Source organism: Ranitomeya imitator, chromosome 7, assembly GCF_032444005.1.
Source record: "Ranitomeya imitator isolate aRanImi1 chromosome 7, aRanImi1.pri, whole genome shotgun sequence".
NCBI classification, from domain to species: domain Eukaryota; kingdom Metazoa; phylum Chordata; class Amphibia; order Anura; family Dendrobatidae; genus Ranitomeya; species Ranitomeya imitator.
Genome location: NC_091288.1, coordinates 158044158 through 158055634, shown reverse-complemented (window position 1 = coordinate 158055634; position 11477 = coordinate 158044158). Strand labels below are relative to the sequence as shown.

Below are 11477 nucleotides of genomic sequence, written 5' to 3'. Positions count from 1 at the left end.
GCGCCCAACACCGCAAATGTGAACGTAGCCTAAATCTCCTCTACCACAGTAAATCTACTCCAACACAGTAAATCTAACCTCAATAGTGACAGCGACATCAAGGAGCACTGCACAAGGAAGCAGCTCCCTGTCTGCTCTGATCAACACAACACAGTGCGATCGAGTTGTGCTGATGGTCTCCATGGTGACCCCCCAGCCTCAAGATAGCGGGGTCTTTGGGGAAGGTGGCTTGAGAGCACCTGCTAAGAGCGGGCGCTGACACGCCTCCTCCCTTGCCTGTTGTAACGCTGGTGGGTTGGTACCTTGTTGCTTCGGCGTTACTCTACATGTCTCTGCTTTAACCCTTTGCTCCTCTCCCCCAACTAGCAGGGATACTGTTGTCTGTTACCTGTATGGATGCTGCTCAGTTCCCTGCTCCACTGCGTAGCTGTACATGTGTTGTGATGTCTTTGCTCCGCTGCATGACCATCTTCATGTGCGGTCCCTGGCTGCCACTGTGGAAGCTAGCCACGGTTTTCGAGGTCCTCTGCAGCTCGCGCATGACTTTCCACGTGTGCCCAGGCTTGCAGCCGCTGCCAGGTGCCTTAGGCCGCAGTTCATGTGCTTGCTGTGTTGTACTGGTTTCTGTTTGTGCTTAGGGTGCACGCGGCCACACCTTCCCTGCTTTTATTAGGGTTTGTGTGTGCACCTGAGTTGCTTTCCCCAGCCTATTGCTTAGGGGAAGCTCCTATATAAACTCCCTCTTTCCTGTTAGGAATTGCCAGAGCTTTGCATTAAGTTTCTGAGTCTTGCCATGTGTGTTTGGTGTTCAGCTCCTGTTCTGCCTACATTCAGTTCTACGAAAGATGATGACTGTTCTTCCGCCTGCTCTGGGGGCTGAGTACCCAGATCCACCTTTCCTGGAGGCTGCATATCCAGGCCCGTTTCTGTTGTGTTTTGTGTTCCCGCCTCCCTGAGGACTGCATTCTCAGGCCTGAACCCTTGATCCTGCATCCGTTCCTGTACCTGACCCTGTCTGAACTATGTTCCTGAAGTCCCTCTGTGTCTGGAACCTTGTACCCAGTGACTGTGAACTACCTAGGTTCGTCTTTAAAAGATGGAGTCCAGTGTTTTTGCTGAGCGTTTACTATGCTGTGCTCAGCCTGCTATGTGGTGCTAACTCCGTTCGGACCCGGTGCAACCCGGCAGTGTTTGCACCATCCCGCTTGAGTTCTTTCCTAGGTCTGACACCCAGAGCCTGACGACCGTAGTTTGGAACCTGACCACCGCTGCCTGGTCTTGTGCCATCTGTGTCTCAGCCATTGACCTGAGCTGTCACGCCAGTGTTCCTGGTCCTGTGTCATCCGTGTCCCAACTGATGACCTGGGCTGCCACGCTTGTGTCCTAGATGTCTTTCCGGTGTCCCCGATGTCCTGATGTAACCGATGACCTGGGCTGCCACGCCTGTGTCCAGATGTCCTGCCTGTGTCCTGATGTCCAGCCTGTGTCCCGATGTTCCGCTTGCTCCCCAGGTTCCACCCTGTGATGACGTCTATCCTGGGTCAGTGTCTGATGTTCTCCTGCTGAGCCTGTGCTACGCCTGAGGCCTGAGTTAGAGGCAGTCCTAGTATGCCCGTGCCAGATGACCCTGGACTGCACCAACCCGTGATGACCCCTGCCATCGTCTGACATCTGTCCAAGGTCGTGTCTGATGTTCTCCTGCTGAGCCTGTGCTACGCCTGAGGCCTGAGAGAAAGGTTGTCCTAGTATGCCCATGACAGATACCCCTGGACTGCATCAACCCGTGATGTCCTCCTGCCTTCGTCTGTTATCCTGTGAAGGGTACCCTCCCTTGATGTGCGGAATTGGGAGTCTGGCATCGTTATGTTCTGTTCGTTTATGTACTGTGATTTCGTTTAAGTAAACTTTGTTTCTTCATACCTGAAGTTGTGCGATGTAATCTAGTTCTGCATATCGCCATCTTGTTCACATGCTCAGCAGCCACAGAACCTGCCCGCTGCCCTTTCCTAGTCTAGGTATGTCCAGGTTGCCCTATGTGGTCCAGTGGGTCCACATTCCGTTCCCACCTGCGACGCCCGCCCCACGTTGTCATGGTCTGGCGACGTGGAGGTGTCGGCTGGGCCGCGTCTGTGGTCGCAGTCGTTACACCTGTCAGATGATGCTCTGATGCCCTGCAGTGCAGATGCATTGCAGAGCATCAGATCAGCAATCTGGCAACGTAAAGATGATGTCTCATCCTTGAACAATGTAAAAAAAGTTTTATAAAGTACAGTAATTACAAAGTGCAAAAATATTTGTAAAAATCCCCAAAGAGCAAAAAAAAATATTAATCCAATAAATACATTGATTTACGTAAAAGAAAATAAAAAAACACATTTGTGGCCCGACGTATAAAACTGTCACACTAATTAACCCCTCTTGTGAGCACGGTGAAATGAAAAAGAAAAAAGAGACAAAAAACTATCCTTTATCATCCTACGTAAATAAAAATAGTACCGCTGAAAACTTCATCGCATCCCGCAAAAAACAAGCAATGATAAAGTTCCGTCAGCAGAAAAATAAAAAAGTTATAGCTCTCAGAGTAAAGTGATGCAAAAATAATTATTTTTTCTTTAAAATAGTTTTAATAGTGTAAAAGCACCAAACATAAAAAAGATATAAATGAGGTATTGCTGTAATCGTACTGACCTGAAGAGTAAAGCTGCCTTAACGATTTTAACACACAGGGAACGGTATAAAAAAAAAAAAACAATTCATGAATTGCTGGTTTTTGTTCATTCTGCCTCCCAAAAATTGGAATAGAAAGCGATGAAAAAATGTCAAGAGCCTGAAAATGGTACCAATAAAAAGCATCAACTCATGCTGAAAAAAAACGAGACCTCACATGACTCTGTGGGCCAAAATATGGAAAAATTACACAGCTCTGCAAAAAATAATACACTATGTGCAGAATTATTAGGCAAGTTGTATTTTAGAGGATTATTTTTATTATTGATCAACAACTATGTTCTCAATCAACCCAAAAAACTTATAAATATCAAATCTTAATAGTTTTAGAAGTTGCAGTGTTTTTTTTTAGATTTGGCCTTCTTAGGAGGATATCTGTTTGTGCAGGTAACTATTACTTGTTTATTTTCACCAGGTAAACCAATATGACTGCACAAAACTTAGAGATAAACATTTCTGACATGCAAAAACAAAACCCCAAAAAATTAGTCACCAATATAGCCATCTTTCTTTATGATGACACTCAGCAGCCTCCATCCATAGATTCTGTCAGTTGCTTAATCTGTTTACGATGAACATTGCGAGCAGCAGCCACCACAGCCTCCCAGACACTGTTCTGAGAATCGATCTCCCTGCTCTGCCGCCCGGTGCCAGCAGTGGGCCCCCCACCGACATCGGAAGATCAGCTGTACAGGCATTTAGCCGATACAGCTGATCGCATTAATGGGAGAAGGAGCGCTGCGCTCCTTCTCCCATCATCCCCCTGTCAGTGTCGGTGTCTGACGTTGCCGACACTGACAGTGGGCGCGATGACGTCACTGCCTGGCGCCCGCTGTCAGGAGATCAGCGTGAGCAGCGCAGGAACCAGGAAGAAGAGTATTTATTTTTTATGTTTTTTGGGTGCTGCTGCCTTAATACAGGGTCTGCCTATGGAGGGGGGTCTGCCTATGGGGGCTGCCTTATTACAGGGTCTGACTATGGGGGATGCCTTATTGCAGGGTCTGACTATGGGGGCTGCCTTATTACAGGGTCTGCCTATGGGGGGGGCTGCCTTATTACAGGGACTGCCTATGGGGGCTGCCTTATTACAGTGTCTGCCTATGGGGGCTGCCTTATTACAGGGTCTGCCTATGGGGGGGGCTGCCTTATTACAGGGTCTGACTATGGGGGCTGCCTTATTACAGGGTCTGCCTATGGGGGGCTGCCTTATTACAGGGTCTGCCTATGCGGGGGCTGCCTTATTACAGGGTCTGACTATGGGGGCTGCCTTATTACAGGGTCTGCCTATGGGGTTGCTGCCTTATTACAGGGTCTGCCTATGAGGGGGCTGCCTTATTACAGGGTCTGACTATGGGGGCTGCCTTATTACAGAGTCTGCCTATGGGGGCTGCCTTATTACAGGGTCTGCCTATGGGGGGGCTGCCTTATTACAGGGTCTGACTATGGGGGCTGCCTTATTACAGGGTCTGCCTATGGGGGGCTGCCTTATTACAGGGTCTGCCTATGCGGGGGCTGCCTTATTACAGGGTCTGACTATGGGGGCTGCCTTATTACAGGGTCTGACTATGGGGGCTGCCTTTTTACAGGGTCTGACTATGGGGTTGCTGCCTTATTACAGGGTCTGACTATGGGGGCTGCCTTATTACAGGGTCTGCCTATGGGGTTGCTGCCTTATTAGAGGGTCTGACTATGGGGGCTGCCTTATTACAGAGTCTGACTATGGGGGCTGCCTTATTACAGAGTCTGACTATGGGGGCTGCCTTATTACAGGGTCTGACTATAGGGGTGCTGCCTTATTACAGGGTCTGACTATGGGGGCTGCCTTATTACAGGGTCTGCCTATAGGGGTGCTGCCTTATTACAGAGTCTGGCTATGGGGGTACTGCCTTATTACATGATCTGTCTATATGGGGTGCTGCCTTATTACAGTGTCTGCCTACGGGGGCTGCCTTATGCTATAAAGTCTGCCTATGGGGAGTGCATTATATATATATTGAGGATTATTTGGTGTATTATGCTACTGTGTATGGAGGCTATCTAGGGGACCATGATAGAGTATGGAGATTACAGGGTGGGGGGCATTATACATTGTTGGAGCCATCAAACAGTTTGGGGGCTACTAAGGAGTCAGTATACTATGTGGGTGGTACTATACAGTGAGGGGGCATTATACTGTGTATAAGAGCGTCATGCTGTGTATAGTGGAGCAGTACGGGGGAGACTCGAGACATTAGCAAATGTAAAGTGGGCACTTATCGGTTATAGGGGAACTCAGGTTACTGTGGCTATCAAAGGGGCACACAGGGCATTATTACTTTCTAGGGGGCAAAATATGGGCACTGTTTTCTAGGGCACTTGCACGTGGCATTACTATATTATAGATGGGTGCTTTAGAATTTAGAGGGCACAGAGAACCACACAGCAGGTGCAGTAATAGGGACACATATGGCAGCAGCGGCTCAGTATTGGCATATCAGGGGCAGTAATAGGGACAAATACATCAGCAGCGGCTCAGTATTGGGGTATCAGGGGCAGTAATAGGGGCACATATGGCAGCGGCGGCTCAGTATTGGGGTATCAGGGGTAGTAATAGGGACACATATGGAAGCAGCGGATTAGTATTGAGGTTTCAGGTGCAGTAATAGGGACACATACGGCAGCAGCGGCTCAGTATTGGGGTATCAGGGGCAGTAATAGGGACACATACGGCAGCAGCGGCTCAGTATTGGGGTATCAGGTGCAGTAATAGGGACACATACGGCAGCAGCGGCTCAGTATTGGGGTATCAGGTGGAGTAATAGGGTCACATACGGCAGCAGCGGCTCAGTATTGGGGTATCAGGGGCAGTAATAGAGACACATACAGCAGCAGCGGCTCAGTAATGGGGTATCTGGCAGTAATAGGGACACATACGGCAGCAGCGGCTCAGTATCGGGGTATCAGGTGCAGTAATAGGGACACATGGCAGCAGCAGCTCAGTATTGAAGTATCAGGTGCAGTAATAGGGACACATATGGCAGCAGCGGCTCAGTATTGGGGTATTAGGTGCAGTAATAGGGACACATATGGCAGCAGCGGCTCAGTATTGGGGTATCAGGGGCAGTAATAGGGACACATACGGCAGCAGCGGCTCAGTATTGGGGTATCAGGGGCAGTAATAGAGACACATACGGCAGCAGCGGCTCAGTATTGGGGTATCAGGGGCAGTAATAGGGACACATATGGCAGCAGCGGCTCAGTATTGGGGTATTAGGTGCAGTAATAGGGACACATACGGCAGCAGAGGCTCAGTATTGGGTTATCAGGTGCAGTAATAGGGACACATATGGCAGCAGCGGCTCAGTATTGGGGTATCAGGTGCAGTAATAAGGACACATATGGCAGCAGCGGTGTTGTGAATTCTGTGGCTGAATTCACTCCTGTGGTCACAAGTGGTACTGCAGCTTCTGAGCTCCTCCCTCAGGTGTTCTGGTGAGCTCGTTAACTGCTTCATTACTTAACTCCGCCTGATGCTGCTATCCTTGCTCCTTGTCAATGTTTCAGTGTTGGATCTGAGCTTCTCCTGATTGTTCCTGTGACCTGCTGCTCTGTATAGCTAAGTGCTTTTTGCTTTTTTGTTGCTTTTTTTCTGTCCAGCTTGTCTTTTGTTTTGCTGGAAGCTCTGAGACGCAAAGGGTGTACCGCCGTGCCGTTAGTTCGGCATGGTGGGTTTTTTTTGCCCCCTTTGCGTGGTTTTGCTTTAGGGTTTTTTGTAGACTGCAAAGTTCGCTTTACTGTCCTCGCTCTGTCCTAGAATATCGGGCCCCACTTTGCTGAATCTATTTCATCCCTACGTTTTGTCTTTTCATCTTACTCACAGTCATTATATGTGGGGGGCTGCCTTTTCCTTTGGGGAATTTCTCTGGGGCAAGTCAGGCCTATTTTTCTATCTTCAGGCTAGCTAGTTTCTTAGGCTGTGCCGAGTTGCCTAGGTAGTTGTTAGGCGCAATCCACAGCCGCTTTTAGTTGTGTTTAGGATAGGATCAGGTGTGCAGTCTACAGAGTTTCCACGTCTCAGAGCTCGTTCTTGTATTTTTGGGTATTTGTCAGATCACTGTGTGCGCTCTGATCGCTAAGCACACTGTGTTTCTGGATTGCCTTCATAACACCTGTCATTAGCAAACATAACAGTACAAGGAGCCTTACTAATGATTCTCAATAGAGGGAAAGAAAAAGTTCTGACATCATTTTTTTTTTTTTTCTCAGCTCTGTGTTCACTTTTTTTTTTTCCCCTAGACATTTGGGTGATTCTGGACACAGGTGTGGACATGGATATTCAGGGTCTGTGCTCTTCAATGGATAATCTCGTTAGAAATGTACAAAAAATTCAAGATACTATTGATCAGAAATCTATGTTAGAACCAAGAATTCCTATTCCTGATTTGTTTTTTGGAGATAGAACTAAGTTTCTAAGTTTCAAAAAAAATTGTAAGCTATTTCTGGCCTTGAAACCTCATTCTTCTGGTAATCCTATTCAACAGGTTTTGATTATTATTTCTTTTTTGCGCGGCGACCCTCAAGACTGGGCATTTTCTCTTGCGCCAGGAGACCCTGCATTGAGTAGTGTCGATGCGTTTTTCCTGGCGCTCGGATTGCTGTACGATGAGCCTAATTCAGTGGATCAGGCTGAGAAAAATTTGCTGGCTTTGTGCCAGGGTCAGGATGATATAGAAGTATATTGTCAGAAATTTAGGAAATGGTCAGTACTCACTCAGTGGAATGAATCTGCGCTGGCAGCTTTGTTCAGAAAGGGTCTCTCTGAGGCTCTTAAGGATGTCATGGTGGGATTTCCTATGCCTGCTGGTTTGAATGAGTCTTTGTCTTTGGCCATTCAGATCGGTCGACGCTTGCGCGAGCGTAAATCTGTGCACCATTTGGCGGTACTGCCTGAGGTTAAACCTGAGCCTATGCAGTGCGATAGGACTATGACTAGAGTTGAACGGCAGGAATACAGACGTCTGAATGGTCTGTGTTTCTACTGTGGTGATTCCACTCATGCTATTTCTGATTGTCCTAAGTGCACTAAGCGGTCCGCTAGGTCTGCCGTCATTGGTACTGTACAGTCCAAATTCCTTCTGTCCATTACCTTGATATGCTCTTTGTCGTCGTTTTCTGTCATGGCGTTTGTGGATTCGGGCGCTGCCCTGAATCTGATGGATTTGGATTATGCTAAACGTTGTGGGTTTTTCTTGGAGCCTTTGCGGTGTCCTATTCCATTGAGAGGAATTGATGCTACACCTTTGGCCAAGAATAAACCTCAATACTGGGCCCAGCTGACCATGTGCATGGCTCCTGCACATCAGGAAGTTATTCGCTTTCTGGTGTTGCATAATCTGCATGATGTGGTCGTGTTGGGGTTGCCATGGCTACAAACCCATAATCCAGTATTGGATTGGAATTCCATGTCGGTATCCAGCTGGGGTTGTCAGGGGGTACATGGTGATGTTCCATTTTTGTCGATTTCGTCATCCACCCCTTCTGAGGTCCCAGAGTTCTTGTCTGATTATCAGGATATATTTGAAGAGCCCAAGTCCGATGCTCTACCTCCGCATAGGGATTGTGATTGTGCTATCAATTTGATTCCTGGTAGTAAATTCCCTAAAGGTCGATTATTTAATTTATCCGTGCCCGAACACGCCGCTATGCGCAGTTATGTGAAGGAATCCCTGGAGAAGGGACATATTCGCCCATCGTCATCACCACTGGGAGCAGGGTTCTTCTTTGTAGCCAAGAAGGATGGTTCGCTGAGACCGTGTATTGATTACCGCCTTCTTAATAAGATCACTGTTAAATTTCAGTATCCCTTGCCATTGTTATCTGACTTGTTTGCTCGGATTAAGGGGGCTAGTTGGTTCACTAAGATAGATCTTCGTGGTGCGTATAATCTGGTGAGAATCAGGCAAGGAGATGAATGGAAAACTGCATTCAATACGCCCGAGGGTCATTTTGAGTGTCTAGTGATGCCGTTCGGACTTGCCAATGCTCCATCTGTGTTTCAGTCTTTTATGCATGACATCTTCCGTGAGTATCTGGATAAATTCCTGATTGTTTACTTGGATGACATTTTGATCTTCTCAGATGATTGGGAGTCTCATGTGAAGCAGGTCAGAATGGTTTTTCAGGTCCTGCGTGCTAACTCTTTGTTTGTGAAGGGATCAAAGTGTCTCTTCGGTGTGCAGAAAGTTTCATTTTTGGGGTTCATCTTTACCCCTTCTACTATCGAGATGGATCCAGTTAAGGTCCAAGCCATCCAGGATTGGATTCAGCCGACATCTCTGAAAAGTCTGCAAAAGTTCCTGGGCTTTGCTAATTTTTATCGTCGCTTCATCTGTAATTTTTCTAGCATTGCCAAACCATTGACCGATTTGACCAAGAAGGGTGCTGATTTGGTTAATTGGTCTTCTGCTGCTGTGGAAGCTTTTCAGGAGTTGAAGCGTCGTTTTTGTTCTGCCCCTGTGTTGTGTCAGCCAGATGTTTCTCTTCCGTTCCAGGTCGAGGTTGATGCTTCTGAGATTGGAGCAGGGGCGGTTTTGTCACAGAGAGGTTCTGATTGCTCAGTGATGAAACCATGTGCTTTCTTTTCCAGGAAGTTTTCGCCCGCTGAGCGTAATTATGATGTGGGCAATCGAGAGTTGCTGGCCATGAAGTGGGCATTCGAGGAGTGGCGTCATTGGCTTGAAGGAGCTAAGCATCGCGTGGTGGTATTGACTGATCATAAGAACTTGACTTATCTCGAGTCTGCCAAGCGCTTGAATCCTAGACAGGCCCGTTGGTCGTTATTTTTTGCCCGCTTCGACTTTGTGATTTCGTACCTTCCGGGCTCTAAAAATGTGAAGGCGGATGCTCTGTCTAGGAGTTTTGTGCCCGACTCTCCGGGTTTATCTGAGCCAGCGGGTATCCTCAAGGAAGGAGTCATTGTGTCTGCCATCTCCCCTGATTTGCGGCGGGTGCTGCAAAAATTTCAGGCGAATAAACCTGATCGTTGTCCAGCAGAGAAACTGTTCGTCCCTGATAGGTGGACTAATAAACTTATCTCTGAACTTCATTGTTCGGTGTTGGCTGGTCATCCTGGAATCTTTGGTACCAGAGAGTTAGTGGCTAGATCCTTCTGGTGGCCATCTCTGTCACGGGATGTACGTACTTTTGTGCAGTCCTGTGGGATTTGTGCTAGGGCTAAGCCCTGCTGTTCTCGTGCCAGTGGGTTGCTTTTGCCCTTGCCGGTCCCAAAGAGGCCTTGGACACATATTTCGATGGATTTCATTTCTGACCTTCCCGTTTCTCAAAAGATGTCAGTCATTTGGGTGGTCTGTGATCGCTTTTCTAAAATGGTCCATCTGGTGCCCTTGGCTAAATTGCCTTCCTCCTCTGATTTGGTACCTTTGTTCTTTCAGCATGTGGTTCGGTTGCATGGCATTCCTGAGAATATTGTTTCTGACAGAGGTTCCCAGTTTGTTTCAAGGTTTTGGCGAGCCTTTTGTGGTAGGATGGGCATTGACCTATCCTTTTCCTCGGCTTTCCATCCTCAGACTAATGGCCAGACCGAACGAACCAATCAGACCTTGGAAACATATCTGAGATGTTTTGTTTCTGCAGACCAGGATGATTGGGTGTCCTTTTTGCCGTTGGCTGAGTTCGCCCTTAATAATCGGGCCAGCTCGGCTACCTTGGTTTCTCCATTTTTTTGCAATTCTGGGTTCCATCCTCGTTTCTCTTCAGGACAGGTTGAGTCTTCGGACTGTCCTGGTGTGGATTCTGTGGTGGATAGGTTGCAGCAGATCTGGACTCAGGTAGTGGACAATTTGATCTTGTCCCAGGAGAAAGCTCAACTTTTCGCTAATCGCAGACGCCGTGTGGGTCCCCGACTTCGTGTTGGGGATCTGGTTTGGTTATCTTCTCGTCATATTCCTATGAAGGTTTCCTCTCCTAAATTTAAACCTCGTTTTATTGGTCCGTATAGGATTTCTGAGGTTCTCAATCCTGTGTCTTTTCGTTTGACCCTCCCAGACTCCTTTTCCATACATAATGTATTCCATAGGTCATTGTTGCGGAGATACGTGGCACCTATGGTTCCATCTGTTGAGCCTCCTGCCCCGGTTTTGGTGGAGGGGGAATTGGAGTATATTGTGGAGAAGATTTTGGATTCTCGTGTTTCTAGACGGAAACTCCAGTATCTGGTTAAATGGAAGGGTTATGCTCAGGAAGATAATTCCTGGGTTTTTGCCTCTGATGTTCATGCTTCCGATCTTGTTCGTGCCTTTCATGCGGCTCATCCTGGTCGGCCTGGGGGCTCTGGTGAGGGTTCGGTGACCCCTCCTCAAGGGGGGGGGTACTGTTGTGAATTCTGTGGCTGAATTCACTCCTGTGGTCACAAGTGGTACTGCAGCTTCTGAGCTTCCTCCCTCAGGTGTTCTGGTGAGCTCGTTAACTGCTTCATTACTTAACTCCGCCTGATGCTGCTATCCTTGCTCCTTGTCAATGTTTCAGTGTTGGATCTGAGCTTCTCCTGATTGTTCCTGTGACCTGCTGCTCTGTATAGCTAAGTGCTTTTTGCTTTTTTGTTGCTTTTTTTCTGTCCAGCTTGTCTTTTGTTTTGCTGGAAGCTCTGAGACGCAAAGGGTGTACCGCCGTGCCGTTAGTTCGGCACGGTGGGTTTTTTTTGCCCCCTTTGCGTGGTTTTGCTTTAGGGTTTTTTGTAGACTGCAAAGTTCGCT

The 11477-nt window shown here is 47.8% G+C and overlaps 1 protein-coding gene across 1 annotated transcript in view; it reads left to right on the top strand.

The window, feature by feature from the left end:
• The first annotated feature begins 1697 nt into the window (after positions 1–1697).
• The window catches only part of EEF2KMT (eukaryotic elongation factor 2 lysine methyltransferase), a 53293-nt gene continuing 43513 nt past the window's right edge, over positions 1698–11477 (top strand). The window contains exon 1 of the mRNA XM_069733970.1: positions 1698–1802. The gene's annotated coding sequence lies outside the window, so the exon portion shown is untranslated. The remainder of the gene's footprint in view (positions 1803–11477) is intronic.